The following is a 22,628-nucleotide window of genomic DNA, read 5'->3' on the forward strand; positions in this document are numbered from 1 at the left end:
GAGGAACATGCTGGAAACATTGGCGAGGAAAAGGGATAGGAAGGTATACTCGTATGTTAAGACTTCAGTGCATAGCTTCCATAGCACTTGAGAGAGACGTAGACGGTGAAACTGAAGTGGGAGTTTGAAATACATCCAATGATTGAGGATGTCGGTTACAAGTGCTATTGTGAGATTAAGAGGTCGGCCAAAGAGAGAAAGTTGTGGCGGATCACACCATACCAGTCAAAAGATTGACGATTAAAAAACAGTACAGCAGAGCGTCGATTATCCGAACGTCGCTCAACCGAACGACCGCTTAACCGAACTGATACTCTCCCACCCTACCGTCCATCATCCCCCTCACTCCCAAACCAAGTTCCCCACAGTAGTCGCCGCACAGGGGCACCGCTGGCGGAACATTGCTTCTAATGGGGCCTTTACAAGGCGCTGCTGACAGGCCAAGCCGCCAGTCGCTATGTTTCAACAATCGGCACACTTCTGTCGGTTTGGCACTTGCAGTAGAAGTAGCGGCAGTATCAAAGCTGTTCACACCAACAGCTGCACCAGCTTAGAGGCGTGCCGCTCTGCGCAGTTTGTGAAGAGCTTCTCACGGTGCAAACAGTCACCTTCTGTTCTCTGTTACGACCACTTGTGTGCTGCTGCGTGAAAAAGGGAACTTTACGATACAAAATGTTTAAACGTAAACACGTTGTCCCTTTATGAGGGACGAGTACGAGATTATTAAAAGGTTAGAGGGAGGTGAATCTGCAACCACTTTGTCCAGTGACTGCAAGGTGGGGAAGTCGACAAGTTCGATTATCCGAACAAACCAGTTATTCGAACAGCCATGTCCCCCAATTACTTCGACACTCTACTGTATGTATTAACGTGTGTGAAAGCTGAGTGAAACCTGTGACTCGTTGGGTTCGTGCTTCTCTTGCTGGTGAAACTGACTGTCGGCTAACGTTCTACTTAAGAGCTGTAGTGTCCAGCTCATCATATCTGTCCATCAGAATTGCGCAACCGAGTGATTACTCTGCGGGGCGAGTCGCCTGACTTTGTTCCCTGGTGGGCCGTAAACCTTTGAGGGCAGGCAAGTTGGGGCTGCCGCCGTCGCCTGGGGCCGCACTGTAATTAACTTCGCATGTGCCAGCGCACGTTGCCCTCCCGACAGCACTGATCTTGTCCAGTGCTCGGTAGACCTCTGCCTCTGCATCCCCTGCCCGATGCAGCGTGTGCCACAAGCGTCAAGACCCGCTCGTGATTCTTACAAGGGAACATCTCCATCGCACCCCCCTCACATTTTGTTATAAGTTGGCACAGTGGATAGGCCTTGAAAAACTGAACACAGATTACTCGAGTAAACATGAAGAAGTTGTGTGGAACTATGAAATAAATAAGCAAAATATACAAACTGAGTAGTCCATGCGTAAGATATGCAGCATCAAGGAGAGTGTGAGCCCAGCTGCACCGCGGTCCCGTGGTTAGCGTGAGCAGCTGCAGAACTAGAGGCCCATGGTTCAAGTCTTCCCTCGAGTGAAAAGTTTACTTTCTTTATTATCGCAAATTTATAATCTGCCCGTTCGTTCATTGCCGTCTCTGTTCACTGTAATAAGTTTAGTGTCTGTGTTTTGCGACCGCACCGCAAAACCGTGCGATTAGTAGACGAAAGGACGTGCCTCTCCAATGGGAACCGAAAACATTTGATCGCACGGTCATACGTCAACCGATTCCACCACAGGAAAATACGTCTGATACATTCTATACGACACTGGTGACGGCATGTGCGTCACATGACAGGAATATGTTGTCGACCCACCTAACTTGTACACTTGGCGAATGGGTGAAAAGATTTTTCTACCTTGCCCAATTTAGGTTTTCTTGTGGATGTGATAATCGCTCCCAAAAAGTGATGAAAACATAAGAGTTTGTCACATAAACTGCGACAAATGAGTGAAACAGTTTCACAGTCGCAAAGTTTTCCCTGTGGTCTGTCAAAACATATGTTTCTAACGTTTTCAAAATTTTCCGTGTGTAGACCGTCAAATCCTGCAAGTGTCCAAGCAAATCTGAACATGTCCTGGAATTTTGGAGAGCGAAGTTGATTATGTGTGAGTGCTTGAACTTTGATAATTGTCTGAAAATAGAAAAATAAACTTTTCATTCGAAGGAAGACTTGAACCAAGGACCTTTCGTTCCGCAGCTGCTCACGCTAACCACGGGACCACGGCGTTCATGTGCTCAGACGGTCCTTGAAGTTGTTGTATTGTGCATTGACTACTCAGTTTGTATATTTTGCTTATTTTTCTCATAGTTCCACACAACTTCTTCCTGTTTTCTCGATTGATTTGTGTTCAGTTCTTCAAGGCCTATCCACTGTGCCAACTTATAACTAAATCTGAGGGAGGTGCGATGGAGATGTTCCCTTGTTAGCAACCTACGTCTTGTTAGCCGGCGGCTGCTAGCCGTAGTTTGTTACAACCGCTCGTTTTTTGCTAGTTCACAATCTTCTCCAGTATTTTTCAAGGAGAATTTTATTGGCTGGTCCGAAACTGGAAAGTACACTGACGAATCAAAACGTTATTGGGTCGTGCGTGGTTCGTGTTCCCGCCATCATGTATTTTACACCCTGTTTTTAACGTACTTCCATCTCACTACGTTAATCTAAATTACTGGTGTTACTGAGTTGGTGCTTTAGCTGTCCGTGAGCGGAGTTAGCAGAACGTATCGATACATCCCCTCTCGTAGTATCTTTACTCGACTGCTATTACTTCCCTCGTTGTCTGTCGTAAGGAGTTCGGGAAAGTTGTCTCCGCGCGCTTCAGTCGGCTTGGGCCACTGACAACCGCTGCGCAGTGTCGGACGGTGTGTGGAGTCGTCCGATGGACGTGAAAGTTGAGTAGTGGTTTCAACTACCCAAGCCACCTCCATTCATGTTGTGGTGGTTAATTTCGGTGATTTGCTGTTGGGGAGATTTTACTGTGAGCAACCCCTAGTGTTTCTGCTCCTGAAGTTTAGCCACCGTGCGGTGCAATTAACTATTTTGGTTGACTACAATTCGAATGCACCAGTGGAATTTTCTGCCTTGTGGCCGTTAGTGTTCTGGTTCCCTGCCCTGGTCACTAACGTAATTTGAGGCAGTCTCCTTTCCTCACCACGTTGTCACTGCCCAACATGGTGTGTAATTTTGACAGCTAATACACACTCCATTGTGGATTATCACGTTTGTAACCTGACCGTTTTGAGTCATCATGTATTGACGGGAAGCAAGTCGTTGTGTCGGTCGGTCCGTGGCTGTCCCCTGGTTGGGTTCCGGCGGTTCAAGTATAGTTGGGATCACCACGTGTCTCGCCTAAGTGTACGAGGGCAGACCGACCTCTCTGGAGGCTTCTGAGTGCCACCGGTGTTTAATTATCTGTTGTCAGCTACTTTAAATTCAAGGTTTATGGTTATTTTTTTAATTTTCTTAAAAATTTTGCAAAATTAATTTTTTAATTTATTTTTCAAGCTTAAACATTGCGGCCCTCTTCCGTTAAAGATTATAGTAATATATTTTAAAATTTTCAAACTTAATTGTGGCCTTCAGCCACTGGTATTGCACCATGCATAGCCTTTAGGCGTTCCACGTAGCCGTGATACGTTTCTTTATTTATTTGATTTGCATTTTAATCTTGTTGATTTTTAAGATTTCTTGTAGTTGAACATTCTGGCCTTCTGCCTTTAAAAGTCTATGGTACCTCAGTCATTTGTATTGCACTTGCATATGTTTGCTGGTTTTTTAAATTATTTTATTGCTATCTTAATTGGATTTTTATCTTGTTGATTTGTTAAGATTTCTTGTTTGGAGGCCTTCAGCCGTGAAAGTGTTGCATTCGGTAAAGGTCCGGCTATGTGCCGCTTTGGTTGTAAAGGTAATTTAATTACAATAAATGACAATTAGGAGAAACTGATCTCAACCTTTGACTCTTTCCACAACCCTATTACCTGTTCTGCCCAGCGGGTTTAGCGGGCGTATAAATTATAATGGCCTTCTTGGAAGTGTATTGATCGTTTCTTTGGCAATCAATACGCCATGATTGTATGTAGCGTTAATTTTACGAGTGCTATCGTGGACCAGACGTGTACACATTCGTATTTTAATCAGCCCATCCCTGCCTGCCTGTCAGCCAGGCAGACAAGCTGCCTCACGTTGTTAGCCTAACGGACAGGCAGCTCTGCTTTCATCCAAAATAAGATATGCCCAACGCAAGGAAGCTAAAATAGTCTCGGTTTTTGCCCCTTTTCCCGCTGTACTACGCTATATAGCAGTTTATTCTGTACAATTTCAATAAAGTGTTAAGAGTAGGGTTCGGAAATTGATGAAAAGTCTCTTTTTACCCGAATATCACAAGACGAGGCACAATGAAATGTACATTCATTCTGGGTCACTGAAGGCCCTAACATGGTGGATTCCATTTGTCCTATTTTAGTTTCTGACATATTACGGGTTGATTTATTTATTTCAACATGAACGATTTTCCCCGCAACTTCGCCTTCTTTCGACTAGTACTCTCTGTTCTCAATTCGAGACGTCATCAGACCACCTATAGGAAATGTTTTTGGCACCAGGCAGAGCATTTCTGAGAATCGAGATCCTTTGCACCTAAGAAGATGGAAACCTAGCTTCTGTAAATCTTAATGTGTTTCAGCCAAATATGACCAGAGTTATACCAATTATAATTACATACTTCAAGTCCTTAGCACAAATTTCCACACACCCGTCAGGCACTAAATCTTTGTTCTCGTTCAAAACTTTTATGGAGTTCGGAAACTGCTGGTCAAATGTACGAACATGTCGCAACATACTTGAGGTTCGCGAATGAGTATTAAGTAACTTTTTATAAAATTTGTATTGCGAAGTACCTACCGTTTTATTTGAAGCTCCCTCATAAGCAGATGAAAACTTTTCCCTGGTTGGCTTGGGTTCTGTTTAGTGACGTGTATATATTCCTCAATTCTTAATTTCTCCTCAGTTTTCTTTAAATTTGTTCATATTGCTGCTCCCATCGTTATGATAATTGATGTACAGTGAAACTACCTACGCAAATACATACCTGCATATCCTGTAATCACGGTGAATTGACTTGTTTGACAGCGCAACCTGTCGTCAGATGAAGCAGACTGAGCGGGTCCCTGAAGCTTTCCAGGCTTGCGAAAACCCAAGACTGCCTGCTTTTAGGGGGGTAGGATGTCAAACAGGCCGACTTGGACCAGGAGAGGCACCACAGGACATTTTAATTTTCACTGTCTATACTTTTACAAATGAATTCAAAAACTTTGTCAGCATGACTGGGAAGGATTCTGAATTCATACTCATATCGGCGGAAGTTCAAAACCATAACAAAATATGTGAAATTTCATCATTTTTTCACTTACTGTTGGCTGCATTTGTTGCCATAGGTACTCTTTTTTTCATCAGTAAGAGAGCTTATTCGATGAATTTTACACAGCATACAAACCATACTTACAGTGGTATGAAACTGTAGAATTTACTTAATTTATGAAAAAATGAATGAGATGTTACATTTTAAACTTCATGGTTAGGAAAAAACTCAAATTTTATAGCTAATTATCTAAATTATTACCACAGTTTTTAATAATTCTGGAGTTTCATAGACCTGTAGGTATAGTTTGTAAGCTGTGCCAAATTCATCGAAGAATCTCCCTTCCTTATGAAGAAAAATGTACCTACAGCAACAAATGCAGCCAATAGTAAGTAAAAATATGATGAAATTTCACAAGTAAAAATATTTATTTTGTTGTTTTTCAACTTCCACTGCTATGGGTGTGAATCCTGAATCCTTCCTGGTCATGAGGACAAAATTTTATGATTTTATTTGTAAAAGTATACACAGTGGATATTAAAATGTTCTGCCATGCCTCTCCTGCTGCAAATCGTCCCCTGTGACGTCCTATCCACGTTAAACCACTATGCCTCAGTACCCTTTCAGTCTTGTGTCTCCGTTGCGGCAGTTTGGGCTGCGTTAATGGTTGCGGCGCAGATAGGGGCAGGCAGGCTGCAAGGAGAATTTGTACATCTCTGTCGGGGACAGATGTGAGGACCTTGGTGGTCATGGGAGTACCCTAACATCATGCAGGTAATTCATAGACACACCTGCCATGTGTGGACGAGCATTGTCCTGTTGAAAATTGGCACCACGATACTGCCGGATGATTAGTAATATGTGAGGAGGCAGGATGTCGGTGAAGTACCGTTGTGCCGTCATAGTTCCCTCAGTCGCTATCAGCCGTTGAAGATAAGTTATGGCGCTTCACACCATGACACCGTAACACCGCTGTGCTTCTGAAAAACACTGGGAAAACGGGACCTCTCCTCAGGTGGCCGTCATATTCGTTGACGGTCATCCGAGGTAATGCAGAACTGCGACTCGTAGCTGAAAACAGTGCGATGCCCTTCTTCAGCAGTCCATGTTTCCCGGTTATGGCACCACACCACACGGAGCCCTTTGCATTGTGGTGTTAACGGTAGCCTAGACAAGTGGCGTTAATTCCCTAACCGGGCGCTTCGACCAGTGGTACGGGATCACACAGAATGTTGCAGTGTTCGTTAAAGCTGTTGTGAAGCACTGAACGAATATTTTCTCAGCAATAAGAATGAGTTTGCCACATGTGTACCTGAGTTTCATGAATTCATTGCCCGCACTAACTATTCTCGAGCGCGAGGATACGAGTTTGCGGTTCATTACAGTTATTGATTAATGATTAAATAATTCGCTGCACTGAATTCGAAGAGCGTATTTTAAATTCCGTGTAACCCAGTTACCATCAAAAGCCAAACATGGATACCTCTAATACATGTGAACCGATGTGCTTCTGGAGACTGGCATTTAATTACACTTAGCTGTTCATTTCACATTCCTAACACATTCCGCCAAGTTTGCTGCACGAGGTTCACAAGCTCCCATTTCCCAATGCGGCCAAAGCGCAGGAAGTTGCCGTGTACTAATGTAGTTTGTCTAAGACACGCATGGGCTTTAGTTTTATGCAAGTAGAATATTTCTTTGAGGTGTAGGCCATGCCATTCAAAAAGCTGGCGAAATAAGTCTGTTGCGAAAATTGATATTTTACTGGATATCGCGTAACTTTTCTACTCTGACCTTAGTCAGAGTTCGCTACGGAATACTCTCGTCTTCTTGTTCCCATTTTCACTTTCATATGCATTGTAAGGAGTGGAGAATCTGGTTTTCGTCACCATCTCACACAGTTAAATTTTCCAAGAGTTTAAGTGCCGATGAGGTTAACAACACAGTGCAAAGTAAGAGCAACTAATAGTTTTAGAGGATTCCCAACACCATCATAGGAACGTATCCGACTCCTTCATCATCTTTGCCTCTGTATCATAACAGACTAAGAGCTAAAACTCTAAAAAACGTAAGAAAATTTTCACTACTCGCTGACAGATGGAATAAATGACTTAGCTTCTGCATGAAGTTAAAATGGCTATGTGACAATAGGAATGGCATTAAGCGACCGAAATAACATCAAAAACGGGTAACTGGATGTTAATGTGAATCATCTACATCTACATTCATACGCCGCTAGCTCACATAAGGTGCACAGCTCTGAGTACTTTGCGCAGTTGCTAGTCATTTCTTTCCTGTTTCACTCGGAGTGGGAGAAAAACAGCTGTCTATAAGCTTCCACATGAGCGCTAATTCCTCTTTTCATTCCAAAATCCCGTACACTGGAAACAACAGCAAGAAATATGACGCAAATTGGTCTCCCTACCAGTTACAAGAGCAACGACACCGAAAAACCTACAATTTTTGTCTGATTTCCTCTTAATTATGTCCCAGTTGGTCCACAATGGAGATCAAATATCACAACAGTACTTAACCTGTCTTTTTTTGGACGATTGTCTTTCGTTATATTTCACTATCATTGTTGTCACTGGATTGTGTAGGTCGATCGTGCATAACTGTACTCAGTCGACCTCTCATTATTGTACTGAAACGACTGCTCCATCTTGCGGTCCCAAATCGCGAAGTTAAGAAAGAGAAAGAGGTGAGGAAAGCACTGACTGAGTCACCATTGTAAATGTTCAAGACAGAACATGTGTTTCTTGACGGTGTAGTTTGTAGCAGGCTTCGGCCGTGAGTGGCGGATGAAATGCTAGAATGTCTCTTAGCAACAACAGAGCAAAGATGACCCATTTGTAAATGAAGCTACGTGATTCCAGAGACCATTCCACGTCTCATACATCTGTGATGTATGTATGTAGATTGAGGCGACGAATGTAAACTGAAGCGACGAGTGAAAATATGAGCCACGTTCCCTTCTCACTACGCAGATGCACTAATACTACGCCACCCTAGCTAAATGGCTTTGCACAATTGCACAGTCTACCTTAACACGCCTCCCTCGTCAATCCAAAATTCCCGTACAGGCCTCAGCCCCTTGGTATTTCCCCTAAACTCGAATAGCATTGCACAGGCTCTCCAACTGAATTGGAGTAACACCTCATCGTCGAACAAAACGGGGGATCCTGCTTGAAAGGCACATGCTTTAATCAAAAGAAACTATATGGTTCCAGATACCTTTTCAAGTCTCAAACATGATGTATTTATGCAGACTGAAGCGAAGAGTGGAAATTGTGCAAAGCCACTACGCCTAGTGAACAGGAGAGCTTGTGACGCTACAACGCAGTCCTTTTGCCATGAATTTTGTCGCTTACTTAACACATGAAACTGTTTGTATACGATGTATTGTCTAGAGTAAATTATGTAATATTTGACACAGGCAAGTCAGGGCATGTTTAGTTTACGTTGAAGTCAGAGAGATTGTTTTGTCGTGTCGCTGGGCGCTGGAGCGCGCCAGCGAGCAGTAGTAGCAGTGACGCCGTGCTCGGAGTAAGACGTACAGTCGAGTGCTGCTGTTCCTAGCTGTGTTACATCTAACGGCTAGTGTGTGGGTCTAAGTACGACGGGAAAGTAATGGTCGGCATATCTGGAAGCATGACCGTGGAAGTTATTATGGATTAATGGGCATAGTACTGAAGAAACGAGGGCTTAAATGTGAAGCCCACTGGAGGCGCAAGTCGCAACAGTAAAAGCCTGCTACCACATTGCGTCGCCACCGTGGACTTCCGTCGATCCACCGACAACGAGGGAAGTAAGACCTACGTAATTTTCGTAGGATAAAATTGTAGAAGGCTTGCCAGCGACTGTGCTTTTCTCGGAAGCTGAACAATTAATAACAAGCACTTTTGCAGTTACATTCCACCCGACAATAACACCAAGTGTGTCACCCCATGTTAATTATAAAATGACTTGCATAGACGGTGAAGAGTAAATTTCAGACTGTTTTGAACGACTGGTTATCGTAGTTAATTGTTGCACTTAATAAGCTTACGCCAACTGTAGTAACTTAATAGTAGTCTGAAGTAATAGATTTGATTATTAAGATTTATTTCAATGCATATTCAGCTGAAGTTAGTTCAAAGATATTTCATGAAACTATAAAGCTTATTCCACCTGACAATAACCCAACTAATAAATTATTATCATTCAAAACGTAGTTAATCAATCATTGGCAAAATATTTCAGTATCAGTAGATTAAACTGTGCAAAGTGCGTAATTTTAAAGACAGAATGACAGTCCATTATTCAAAATATCGATAGATAATTATCTCTGTTGTCAGCATTGCACTTAGCTGACAAATTGTGAACAAAATAACTATCAAAATAGTTAATAAAAGTTAACCATTAATGTTTAAGTGTAGTTAGATTGTTATGACATTATTTCATATGACTACTGAGCCTGACACGGCACTTACGTAAAATTTCCCGCTCTACCTGCTGCGCTACAAACAGGTAAACTTTATTTTTGACAAAATTATTCACGTACTTAACAGTAGTGTCACTCTTCAGTTGAGCTGGCGACCGATTTTTTAGTTTCCAGAATGAGATTTTCAGTCTGCAGCGCTGATATGAAACTTCCTGGCAGATTAAAACTGTGTGCCCGACCGAGACTCGAACTCGGGACCTTTGCCTTTCGCGGGCAAGTGCTCTACCATCTTTTTTTTTTTTTTTTTTTTTTTTTTTTTTTTTTTTTTTTTTTTTTTGTAATAATTTGTATTGAAGAAACTAAAAGTACATATATATTCACTATGCAAGAGTTCTTCAAGGTACCATTCCATTTAAACATATACAAATAACTATTAGTTAAGCAAAAAAATAAATAAATACATTAAAAAGAAAAAAACATTAAATACAACAAAGTATAACATATTCTGTCTTTTTGCTTTTTTTTAATTTTTTTTTTTTTTTGTCGATGCATGGGAACGTGGATAAGGGTGTTGCATCATGTGACAGGTATGCATGGTACACCCCAGCTTTGAGGGGGGTCATGGAAGACGCTGCGGAGATAACCGGCAAAAGTTTGTCGGTAAGATGGGTTTCGGGTGAGGGTGCTATGCGAGGTCACAACTTTGTACCAGAAGTCAAGAACTGTATGCGGACCATTTTGAAAGAGGTATTCTAAAGCCAGTCCTCGAAACCAGATGAGAGTATGGTGCTTAGTAAGAGGGTAGTGAAATGTCTGGGGCAACAACAGGAAATCCGGGGTTACCGTCGTTGGCGGGGCACGGAGGTAAAAGCCCACGATTCGTTGGATGAGGAGCCATGCGTTTTGTTTCAGTGGGCACGTAAGACGGTGCTCGTCGGTGTCTTCGAGCTGACAGTCAGGGCAGAATGGGGAGGTGGCCAGTCCTATGCGATAAAGTCGACTGTTAGTCGGGAACTTTCCATAAACTAAAACATACCAGAGTGAAGACACAGACGACGGTAAAAAGGGTGCATGCACACACCCCCAAACCGTGCGCCAGTTAATGTCAGGATGCCGTAGCACCATGGGGTCGCAAGGGTTGGACAGCATAAACAAACGATAATAATCTTTTGCACGGGGAGGACGGGCGACTGGAAGATCGGCCCGAACGTAGCTGAGTTCTATGAAACAATTGGCGACGTGGTACAATAATGGAGAAATAGGTGCCACATTGATCGGTGGATCGAGAGAAGCTGGTCGGAGGATATCTAAGAGACTACGTGTCAAGGACGGAACCGTCCCCTGCCGGTGCCGCAACAGAGTGTGGACAAAGAGTGCCGAAGATCGTGCCCGCACGTTGACGAGTCCGAGGCCACCTTTTGCAGGAGGCAATGTTAAAGTGCTGTAGCGGACTTTGAAAAGTGCCCCTGCTGACACGAAATATCCAAAGGCTGATTGGATGCGGCGGCCAAGGAGTAACGGCATTGGGAGGATCTGGGCGACGTGTACCAGTTTAGGGGCTACATACATGTTGACATAGGACACACGTTGGAGTAGGTTTAAGTTACGGTGCACTTGACCGCGGACATGGTGCCGAATCGACTGCAAAAGCCGCCGGTATGCCAGGGCCACTGTGCGGTGTGTGGAGCTCGTAAATTCGATACCCAAGTAACGAAGGGTGGTACTGACTGGGAGTGGGTTCGGCACCATAGCCGGGAGGCCGCGCCCAATGTGCATCATAGTCGATTTACGGACATTAAGAATGCTACCAGAAAGATGTCCATACTGGTGGATCCATTGGATGGCGTCATTGAGTTCCGTGGAGGAGCAGGTGAGAAAGAGAAGATCGTCCGCATAAGCCCTACAGTGAAAAGTGTAGTCACGTAAAGTGAGGCCCTGCAGTCTAGAGGTAAGTCCAGTGATGAGGGGCTCAAGTGCAATGGCATATAGTAAAGTAGACATAGGGCATCCTTGACGTACAGAGCGGCGTATAGGAATCGGTCCTACAAGCCTCCCATTGACTTGTACCATCGAGACGGCGGGAAGTAGTAACCGGCGAATGGCATCGACAAAAAGTAATGGGAACCCCATACGTGTCGCCACCATGAGGAGGAATGGGTGTCGAACGCGATCAAAGGCACTCGTGAAATCGACGGATACCAGTGCTGCACGAAGGCGACAAACCGACGCCAGTGCAATGAGGTCACGGCATTCTCCTAGGGCTGTTTGTAAGGTGGCCCCACAACCACGTGCGGTCTGCTCAGGTGAAAGGACCGTAGGTAAGACGGTGCGCATGCGCGCTGCTAAGAGGCGTGCATAGATTTTATAGTCTGCATTCAGGAGTGTAAGGGGGCGATATGCAGAGACATGAGACCCTCCCTTCGGTTTAGGCACAGGTAGAAGAATGCCAGTGACGAATTCAGGTGGAAATGGGAAGGATGGAGTAAAGAGTTCGTGAATCATTTCCGTCCAGCGAGGAAGCATCAACGTGGTGAACGCCCGGTAAAACTCCACTGGGAGACCATCTGGTTCTGGTGATTTGTTCTTGGCCCCTCTGTTGATCGCATCTACTACCTCTTCTGCGGTGATTGCAGACATCATGGACGTTGACTCCGCTACGGTGAGTGTCCGGTCAGGGGAAGGACGGAGATTATCAGGAATGGGCGTCGCCATCTGTTCATCATCATAAAATTGGCGATAATGTTCAGCAAAGGCAGACACCACCGCCGCCTGTGTTGTGTGGTGAACACCATCGGAGGTCGTGATGTGGGAGACGAAGAGTCGACGTCGACGACTGTGGTCGGATGCGGCATGGATTGTGGATGGGGTTTCGTCGTGGAGGAGGTCTTGTCGTCGGGAACGCACCACGACACCATGCAGTCGTGCACGTTGAAGAGAGAGGAGACGAGCTTTGGTACGTTGTCGTTCCCTATGGGTGTCAGGTGATGGAGGGAGTGCATCGAGCTCACGGAGGACGGCGTAGTAAAAATTTGTGGTGTCTCGATGCCATGCTGCTGCTTCCTTGCCACATTGTATGAAGGCCTTTCTGATCGCAGGTTTGGCACATTTGAGCCACCAATGGAACGTGGATGTGTACTGCGGAAGACGTCTTTCGCAAGACGCCCACGTAGTGGCAATACATTGTCGGCAGTGTGGATCATTAAGGAGGGAGGTATTAAGCTTCCAGTAACCTCTGCTGCGCCACACTGACTGAGGTGGCAGAGCCAGGGAGCAAATGACGGCGCAGTGGTCCGAGAATGCAAGGGGCCACCGTTCAGCTTGGGCGACGTCATTGCCAAGGTGGGCAGAGACATATAACCGGTCCAGTCTGCTCGCAGAATGTGCTGTATAATGGGTGAAACCGGGAGTATTGCCATGAATTTTCTCCCAAACGTCCACTAGGTGAAAATCTTCGATTAAGGTGAGGAGCGCCGGGCATGGCGAATAACCAGGCATTTGGTCCTGCGGATGGAGGACACAGTTGAAGTCGCCTCCCATGATAAGGCGATCATAGCTTCCAGAAAACAGGGGCGCCACGTCATGTCCGAAGAAAGTGGACCGCTGCCGACGGTTCGTGGAGCCAGACGGAGCGTAGATATTGATGACGCGCGTGTCGAAGATGGTAACAGCCATGCCTCTTCCACAGGGAAGGATTGTCGTGTCCTTGAGTGGGATTCCTTCGCGTATGTAGAAAGCCACTCCACGCCCTGATTGATCACATGTGGACGTGTATGAGTCGTAGCCGTAGACTGGTGGTAGTGTGGCAACGCGTACTTCCTGAAGAAGGGCGACGTCGACGTCAGAGGCCCGAAGCATGTCACATAGGAGTTGCAGCTTGGATACAGTGCCGATCATGTTGATGTTCAGCGTGGCAAACCGATACGTTTGTTTCAGTGGTGGTGGACGCGCATCTACCATCACCAAGGCAAGTAAGAGGAGGGCACCGACAGGAAGTCCCGTCCCATCAGGTGCAGGGCCTCGCTTTTGATGTTAACAGGCAGCCTTGTCCGGCGGAGGCAACTCATCCGGAGGAGGGGGCGTATCTTCCTCAATCTCGTCGGCCCATGCCCCTATGCCATGGGTCCGTCCAATGTCCATGGGAATTGCGTCGTGGTGAGAGAGATCTGGAGTTGTCGGCGGGGAGACACGCGTCTCAACCGGCGCACCGATCGTTACATTGTGCGTGGCGACCTCCATAGAGGTCCCGTCCTGCGAAATGTCTTGGTCATCGTGAAAGTTGTCCGCCGACCTCTGCATGGAAATGTCGGTTGGTTGGGTGTCGTCTTCGTCGTCGCGGGTGGCGACGCTTTGAGAGCCCGTGGGTGAACGGCGACGGCGTTTGCGCCTACGTGGCGAGCGTTGTTTGCGCACGTGTTCCTCAGTGTCGGACGACGGCAAGGAAGAGCGTCGACCTGGTTCGAATGCGTCGGTGGGTACAATGAAATTGTCAAACAGATGTTGTGAAGAAGTACTGTTCTCCTCAGCGTCCGGTGCGGGAGCCTGTTCGGCGGCAAGGTTGTCAGGTGGGACGTCCGCACCGTCCATAGGTGACTGGGACGGTGGGACGTGTCGATCGGAAGGAACGGGCGACGGACTGGACGAAACTGTAGACGTGGCAAGAGCCGCTGCGTAAGTGACCGGTAGGGCGGTCATAGTGGGTGAGACGGGCGCTTCCGACAACGGGAGCTGCGCGACACGTCGTTGAATGCATTCAGACCGTAGGTGACCTTCTTTCCCGCAACCGGAACAGGTTCGAGGTTGGCCGTCGTACATTATAATGGCACGGCAGCCTCCGATACGTAGATAAGAAGGCACGTGTTTCTGCAACTCGATGCGGACCTGTCTAACACCGTTTAAAACGGGATAGGTCTGAAATTGTACCCATCGTTCGGCAACATGTTCCAGAACGTTGCCATAGGGACGGAGCGCCTCGATGACGACGTCTGCAGGTAGTTCGAACGGCAGTTCGAATATCCTTATCGTCCGTGTGCCGAGACCTGCGTGATCGACGGTAACGGGTCCGACGTTGCCGTCGGAATGGCAGAAGCGCAGTCCACGTTTTGTCTCTTGAAGCACCTTGTCGCACGCCGCATCGTTGATCATTTTGACGTAGACGGTACTGCTAACTATCGACAAGTGGATACCAATTAGATCCGTTGGTGGTATCTTAACTTCATCGCGAATAAATCGTTCTACCTCCAGGGCCTTGGGTCGGGCGAAGTCGGAACAAAAGTTGAAACGTAATGTCTTCTTCCGATAGTTGTGCGCCATGGTGGTCTAGACGGGAAAACGGCACTTACAGCGGCCGAAGTAAACACAAACACACCGTGCGCGCCTCGCCCGCAGCGCTCTGGCGCGTGACCGCCTCGCAGCACTGCCGGCGGCAGACTGCCCATCTGAGCCACCGAAGCACGACTCACGCCCGGTACTCACAGCTTTACTTATGCCAGTATTGCTTTTGCAACTCAATCATTTCTTTCGGCAAAATTTCCACTGGCAAAATTTATTTCCAATTTATTCCCATTATTTCATTTACTGATCGTTACTGAATGAAATTACTCATTCAATAACGATCAAGTTATAACGTCTCCTGTTTCGCGCGGAATAATCATTATTTACTTTGGATTCGGATGCCTTATACCGACACGGGTCAAAATCGATAATTTACGGTCACTGTTAACTTGTAATGTCGCAAATCCCGGGAAGCAGGGTGGTGTTATAACCTGAGTTCGAATCCCAGCGTTAGTATAAATTTTTATTCGTCACTTCAGTCTGCATATGTATATCATAGATCTTTGAGACTTGAAAAGCACTTATGCCTGGATTTGAACTAGAATGCCACGTTTCGTTGGATGCTAAGGTGCTATTCCGATGCAGCTATAAACTCTCTGCTATGCTGTTCGAGTTTAAGATAGTACCAAGTGAACTGAGGCGTGAATGGAAATTTAGATTGAGGAGCGAGGCGCGCTAGCGTAATGTGTGCTGTTGTGCAGAGCCACTCTGCCTTGGTGTAGCTTGGCGCACTGGCTACCGTATCTTGAAACAGGTCCATTGCAAGTTTGTTAGTTGCATGTCTGGAATTTGTGCATACTTTGGATATCTCAAATGCTAAGCGACATTTTTGAATCGCTCATTATGCGCGTGCAATCTTTGGTCAGAATAGCTTTGTGGCCGGAAGATGTGTTTGTTTTTTCATCGCTACTTTGCAGCAAGGAGCGCGGGAGTTTCTGTCGTTTGAGTAGTAGTGAGAAATATGCTGAGCAGAACAGTCGTGGCAATGTAGACGTAAAGTTAGGTGCATCTTGTAGTGCTACAATGATGAAAAGTAATATTACGACAATGTCAAACCTTATTTTCATGATTTAAAAAGTATTCGTGATATTAAAAATGTAATTATAATTTTATTATTTTCATTTTTGTGCTCAGTGTATCAAAGAATTTCCAGTGGATGGAAAAAATTAGCATTGTTTGTACTACGAAATTATATATCATTGGTAAGGATTAAGCATATAATAATTCCATGTCAGACATTTTGTTGATTCTGAATTTTGTTCTCGTACTAGTCGGTAGAGAAGGAAAAGTTCCTTAATCGATGTGAAGGTATAAAGGCTGCAAAAAGGAGAGAGAGAGAAGGTAAATACATGTTATTCAAAACAAATATCTCTAAAGTGTAACGTCTTGTGATTTCCTATAACTAAAAATTGCAAGATCTATTCTGAGCCTGTCCTGAATAACAGCGAAGAACATTTATCTTATCATATACTTTGTTCGTTTGATCACGGTTGTGATTCGCATGTTTCTTTTTGATACGCGACGTGTTATAAATAATTTCATTATACGCGCAAAAGTGCACACAGCGTTAATCGAACCTGCGTCTTTCGGAAACGATAACTTTTAATCAGTACAATTACGCAAATACCGTCTAAATCGCAACCGTGATCGCAAAAGTGTTTCCTGGACCAAATAATTCTTACAAAATGTGTATTCTCCAAAGCGAGCAGCATTGCACTATCCCTGACTCGCAACAATCGAAAGAGTAAAAGCAGTGCTTAAATAAAATTGCCACCTTTTAATAATTATTATTATTCCATTAAATAAATAAATAGCAATTCAGTGGCTATCCAATCAATAAACAGAGAGGGCAATTCAGTGGCAACCTATTGACAGAACTAGCTTATACGTGTGTGCTAATGTGTGTTTTTGCTATTTGTTTCATGCTGTAATGAGCGGAAATCTATGATGACCCTAAACACGATATTTTTGCGGTACCACTCCATCCCAGCGGCAGCAGAACGAAACACTACAATCGGTGTTTAAGTAAAATGATTTGTGTTCGAATGTTGTGAAGCAGAGAAGAAGGATTTGATTAGTGCTTTAGAATGAAGTGTGTGAAGAGGAATGAAGACGGAATTTTAACTTACTGACATCGCAGTCGCGAGTGGTTAGAGTCGATTTGAACGAGATATCAATACCAGGGAACTTCAGATTTTCATTTAAGATTGAGTAATTTTCACTGTGAGGTAATTTTCATGTTTATTAATGATTTATCTAACAATTGTAAGAGTAAGAATTCGGGATCAATATTGCGCTTCATCAGTGTTAATGAGTCCAGAGCGAGATTTTCACTCTGCAGCGGAGTGTGCGCAGATATGAAACTTCCTGGCAGTTTAAAACTGTGTGCCGGACTGAGACTCGAACTCGGGATCTTTGCCTTTCACAGGCAAGTGCTCTACCAACTGAGCTACCCAAGCACAACTCACACCCCGTCCTCACAGCTGTACTTCTGCCAGTTCCTCGTTTCCTACCTTCCAAACTTTACAGAAGCTCTCCTGCGAATCTTGCAGAACTAGGACTTCTGAAAGAAAGGATATTGCAGGGACCTGGCTTAGCCACAGCTTGGGGAATGTTTCCAGAATGAGATTTGCACTCTGCAGTGGAGTGTGCGCTCATATTAAACTCCTTGGCAGATTAAAACTGTGTGGCGGGCCGAGAATCGAACTCGTACGGGTCCCGAGTTCGAGTCTCGGTCAAGCACACAGTTTTCATCTGCCAGGAAGTTTCAGTGTTAATGAGTGTTGTAAAGAGAACTGCATACAAGTACTAATATATCAGACAATTTGCAAACAATTTGTTAAACAATTATTTGCCCTAAGAACATTGTCCATATCCTCGGTCCAAGTCGCTTTTATTTCACGGAGTGTCTCACTCGGTGATGTGTATAAAATAGTTTACCTGTTGTCTGGAGCACTGCACTAACCTCTCAGCAACTTCAGTTAGTAATTTGCAGCTGGTGCACAGAGAGCAGCAAGCACTGCATTCCGAAGCAGTTACTTTACGAGGCAAAATATATTCATTTCAGAATCAGTTTGCTACGAAAATTTTCAGCGCACAGGGTCCATTTCATGAACATAGTTACTAGGCCGACCATTAACGTGCAGGGACCTTGTTTAATTTGAAAAATTAATACTTAAGTATGGGATTTAATCAGTTTGTACACTGTTAGAAACATAACAAACAGGGCTAAATTCATGTATTCAGATATATTTACTTTCTCTCCCCACTTGGAAAGGCACAAAGTCACCCAAAGCCAAACAATAGCATAGTTACAACCAACCAACCAAGCCAGTACGTGTACAAAACCAAGCAAAAAATTATTTTAAATGAAACTTTCAATCTGCATAGTGAGCAGGAGACATGGCTTCGAATCCCGCCTGTAGTACAAGCCTTCATTCGACGCTTCAGTCTGCGTATACAGGGTGTTACGAAAAGGTACGGCCAAACTTTCAGGAAACATTCCTCACACACAAACAAAGAAAAGAAGTTATGTGGACATGTGTCCGGAAACGCTTAATTTCAATGTTAGAGCTACTTTAGTTTCGTCAGTATATAATGTACTTCCTCGATTCACCGCCAGTTGGCCCAATTGAAGGAAAGTAATTTTGAATTCGGTACTTGGGTTGACATGCGACTCATTGCTCAAGCACATCAGTACGTAGCATCAACAGGTTAGTGTTCATCACGAACTTTGCAGTCAGTGTAATGTTTACAAATTCGGAGTTGGCAGATGCGCATTTGATGTATGGATTAGCACGGGGCAATAGCCGTGGCGCGGTACGTTTGTATCGAGACGGATTTCCTAAACGAAGGTGTCCCGACAGGAAGACGTTCAAAGCAATTGATTGGTGTCTTAGGGAGCACGGAACATTCCAGCCTATGACTCGCGATGGGGAAGACCTAGAAAGACGAGGACACCTGCAATGGACGAGGATATTAGCCCTAATGTGAGCGTCAGAGAAGTTGCTGCTGTACAAGGTAACGTTGACCACGTCACTGTATGGTGAGTGCTACGGGAGAACCAGCTGTTTGGCCTCCACGGGTACACTTCTGCTTATTGTTCATCCAACAATGTGTAAATCTTCATTTCAGTGCAAATGTTCTCTTTACGGATGAGGCTTCATTCCAACGTGATCAAATTGTAAATTTTCACAATCAACATGTGTGGGCTGACGAGAATCCGCACGCACTTGTGCAATCACGGCATCAACACAGATTTTCTGTGAACATTTGGGCAGGCAATGTTGGTGATGTCTTGATAGGACCCCATGTATTTCCACCTACGCTAAATGGAGCACGTTAACATGATTTCATACGGGATATTCTACCTGTGCTGCTAGAACATGTGTCTTTACAAGTACGACACAACATGTGGTTCATGCACGATGGAGCTCCTACACATTTCAGTCGAAGTGTTTGTACGCTTCTCAACAACAGATTCGGTGACCGATGGGTTGGTAGAGGCGGACCAATTTCATGGCTTCCACCCTCCTTGACTTTCATTTATGGGGGCATTTGAAAGCTCTCGTCTGCGCAACCCCGGTACCAACTGTAGGGACTGTTCGTGCTCGTATTGTGGACGGCTGTGATACAATACGCCATTCTCCAGCGCTGCATCAGCGCATCAGGGATTCTATGCGACGGAGGGTGGATGCATGTACCCTCGCTAACGGAGGACATTTTGAACATTTACTGTAAAGCGTGTTTGAAGTCACGCTGGTACGTTCTGTTGCTGTGTGTTTCCATTCCACGATTAATGTGATTTGAAGAGAAGTAATAAAATGAGCTCTAACACAGAAAGTAAGCGTTTCCGGACACATGTCCACATAACATATTTTCTTTCTTTGTGTGTGAGGAATGTTTCGTGAAAGTTTGGCCGTACCTTTTGTAACACCCTGTATACATCCACCCATTCTTGTACGCAACTTTACTTATTCTTACAACTCGCCAACGCTATGCAGACATGAATAACAGGAAGATCTCTGAGCACAGCAACTTTACAATCTTTATCACGTCTATCTCCAAAACGCACTGATATACTAAATCATCATGGCCACTGCTCAAAGCGACACTGAGTGCCGTCTGGTGGTGATGCCGGCACGTGAAGATGCATAGAGAATATACAGGGTGTTACAAAATTAGTATACCGGCCTTAAGGCGTTGTAGCATTTACTACGTTCAACTTACAGTGGTAAATAATACACCAAATTGTACCTGTGCGCAATGGGAAGAGTGTGGAATGACGAAGAGTGACTGAAGAACATCTTGCACGGGTGCGAGACTTTCACGCTTAGCCCCAAGAAACATCCCCGGGAAAGTATACAGGCCTTTCTTTTTCGGTGAATCAACTGTAACTGATGCTTCTTATCTTGATGTGCTACAGCTACGGGCCGTGCCTCAACGGGAAGAAGCTGAACAAAACATGTTTATTTGGGAGCAAGATGGTGCGCCGCCTAACTGGTATAACTCAGTACGCGACTGGTTAAACGACGCTGTGTCCGACCGGCGGCAACAGTGTTATTGCAACAGTTTCTCCTGACACATTGATCAAGGTTTCGGAACAACTCGCCTATCCACTCGATGTGTAATCGGTGTTCATAATAAATAATGTTAATAATTCTCTTTCAAATTCTGAAGGTGGCAGGCGTAAAATACAGGGAGCGAATGGCTATTTACAATTTGTACAGAAACCAGATGGCAGTTATAAGAGTCGAGAAACATGAGAGGGAAGCAGCTGTTGGGAAGGGAGTGAGACAGGTTTGTAGCCGCTCCCCGATGTTATTCAATCTGTATACTGAGCAAGCAGTAAAGGAAACAAAAGAAAAATTCGGAGTAGGTGTTAAAATCCATGGAGAAGAAATAAAAACGTTGAGGTTCACCGTCGACATTGTAATTCTGTCAGAGACAGCAAAGGACTTGGAAGAGCAGTTGAACGGAATGGACAGTGTCTTGAACATCATCAAAAGCAAATCGAGGATAATAGAATGTAGTCGAATTAAGTCGGGTGATGCTGCGGGAATTAGATTAGGAAATGAGACACTTAAAGTAGTAAAGGAGTTTTGCTATTTGGGGAGCAAAATAACTGATGATGGTCGAAGTAGAGAGGATATAAAATGTAGACTGGCAATGGCAAGGAAAGCGTTTCTGAAGGAGAGAAATTTGTTATCATCGAGTATAGATTTAAGTGCCACGAAGTCGTTTCTGAAAGTATTTGTATGGAGTGTAGCCATGTATGGAAGTGAAACATGGACGATAAATAGTTTGGGCAAGAAGAGAATAGAAGTCTTCGAAATGTGGTGCTACAGAAGAATGTTGTAGATTAGATGGGTAGATCACATAACTAATGCGGAGGTATTGAATAGAATTGGGGAGAAGAGGAGTTTGTAGCACAATTTCACAAGAAGAAGAGACCGGTTGGTAGGACATGTTCTGAGGAACAAAGGGATCACAAATTTAGCATTTGAGAGCAGCGTGGAGGGTAAAAATCGTAGAGGGAGACCAAGAGATGAATACACTAGCAGATTCAGAACGATATAGGCTGCAGTAAGTACTGGGAGATGAATAAGGTTGCACAGTATAGAGTGGCATGGAGAGCTGCATCAAACCAGTCTCAGGACTGAAGACCACAACACAACAACAAATTTTAAGGAAAACTGTTTGTGTTTCTCTTTCTTTTGGAGTATTATTTATAATTGTGAGGTGAATGTAATATGTGCTATGAATCCTTAAAACCCGTGAATTCATTTTGAAATACCCTGTAATGGCAGAGCTGGGACAGATGGGAAATACGGGCCGCGAACGTCGAAATCGACTGACATGAACGACTATGATAAAGGGCAGGTTTTTATGGCCCAGCTTCTGGGAACAAGTATTTCGGAAATGACAGAGGTGGTTGCCTGTTTGCGTAGTACTGTCCTGAGTATTTATAAAAGTGGTTGAAGTACGGTGAAACCATAAGTAACCGGTAAGGTGTCGGACGTGCACGCCTCAACACACAACGAGGGTGCCAGAGGCTTGCCCGCTCTGTGCACGAGGATAGGCAGCCATGTGTGGCAGATCTATCAACAAATAATGTTGGTGCAGCAACAAGTGTTCCGGAGCACACCATTAAGGGCGGATTGTTGAACAAAGGGCTCCGCAGTAGTCGTCGTCTATGTGGGGCTTTGTTGACCTAACTACGTTGGCATTAGGATTGTGCTGGCCGCAGGATCATCGAGAGTGAACAGTGAACAGTCAATAAATGGAATAAGGTCGTCTGGTCATATGAATCTTATTTCTTGTTACACCAGATCTATGGCCTGGATACGCCATCACTAGGCGAACGTGTGCTCGCAACATGCACTGGACCACGGATGCCAGTCGAGAGAATTACGGCATGGGGAACATTCACGTGAGCGTCCATGGGAGCTTTGGAAGTAATCTAATGCACCCTGAAGTTTGTGGACTACGTGAACGTTTTTGCAGACCACCTGCATCCCTTCATACTT

General features: G+C 44.8%; 1 protein-coding gene across 2 annotated transcripts in view; it reads left to right on the forward strand.

The window, feature by feature from the left end:
- Positions 1-22,628, forward strand: part of LOC126339265 (nitric oxide synthase, salivary gland) — a 1,479,392-nt gene that overhangs the window by 828,393 nt on the left and 628,371 nt on the right. The window lies entirely within an intron of this gene.

The sequence above is a fragment of the Schistocerca gregaria genome, chromosome 1, assembly GCF_023897955.1.
Source record: "Schistocerca gregaria isolate iqSchGreg1 chromosome 1, iqSchGreg1.2, whole genome shotgun sequence".
Lineage (NCBI taxonomy): Eukaryota > Metazoa > Arthropoda > Insecta > Orthoptera > Acrididae > Schistocerca > Schistocerca gregaria.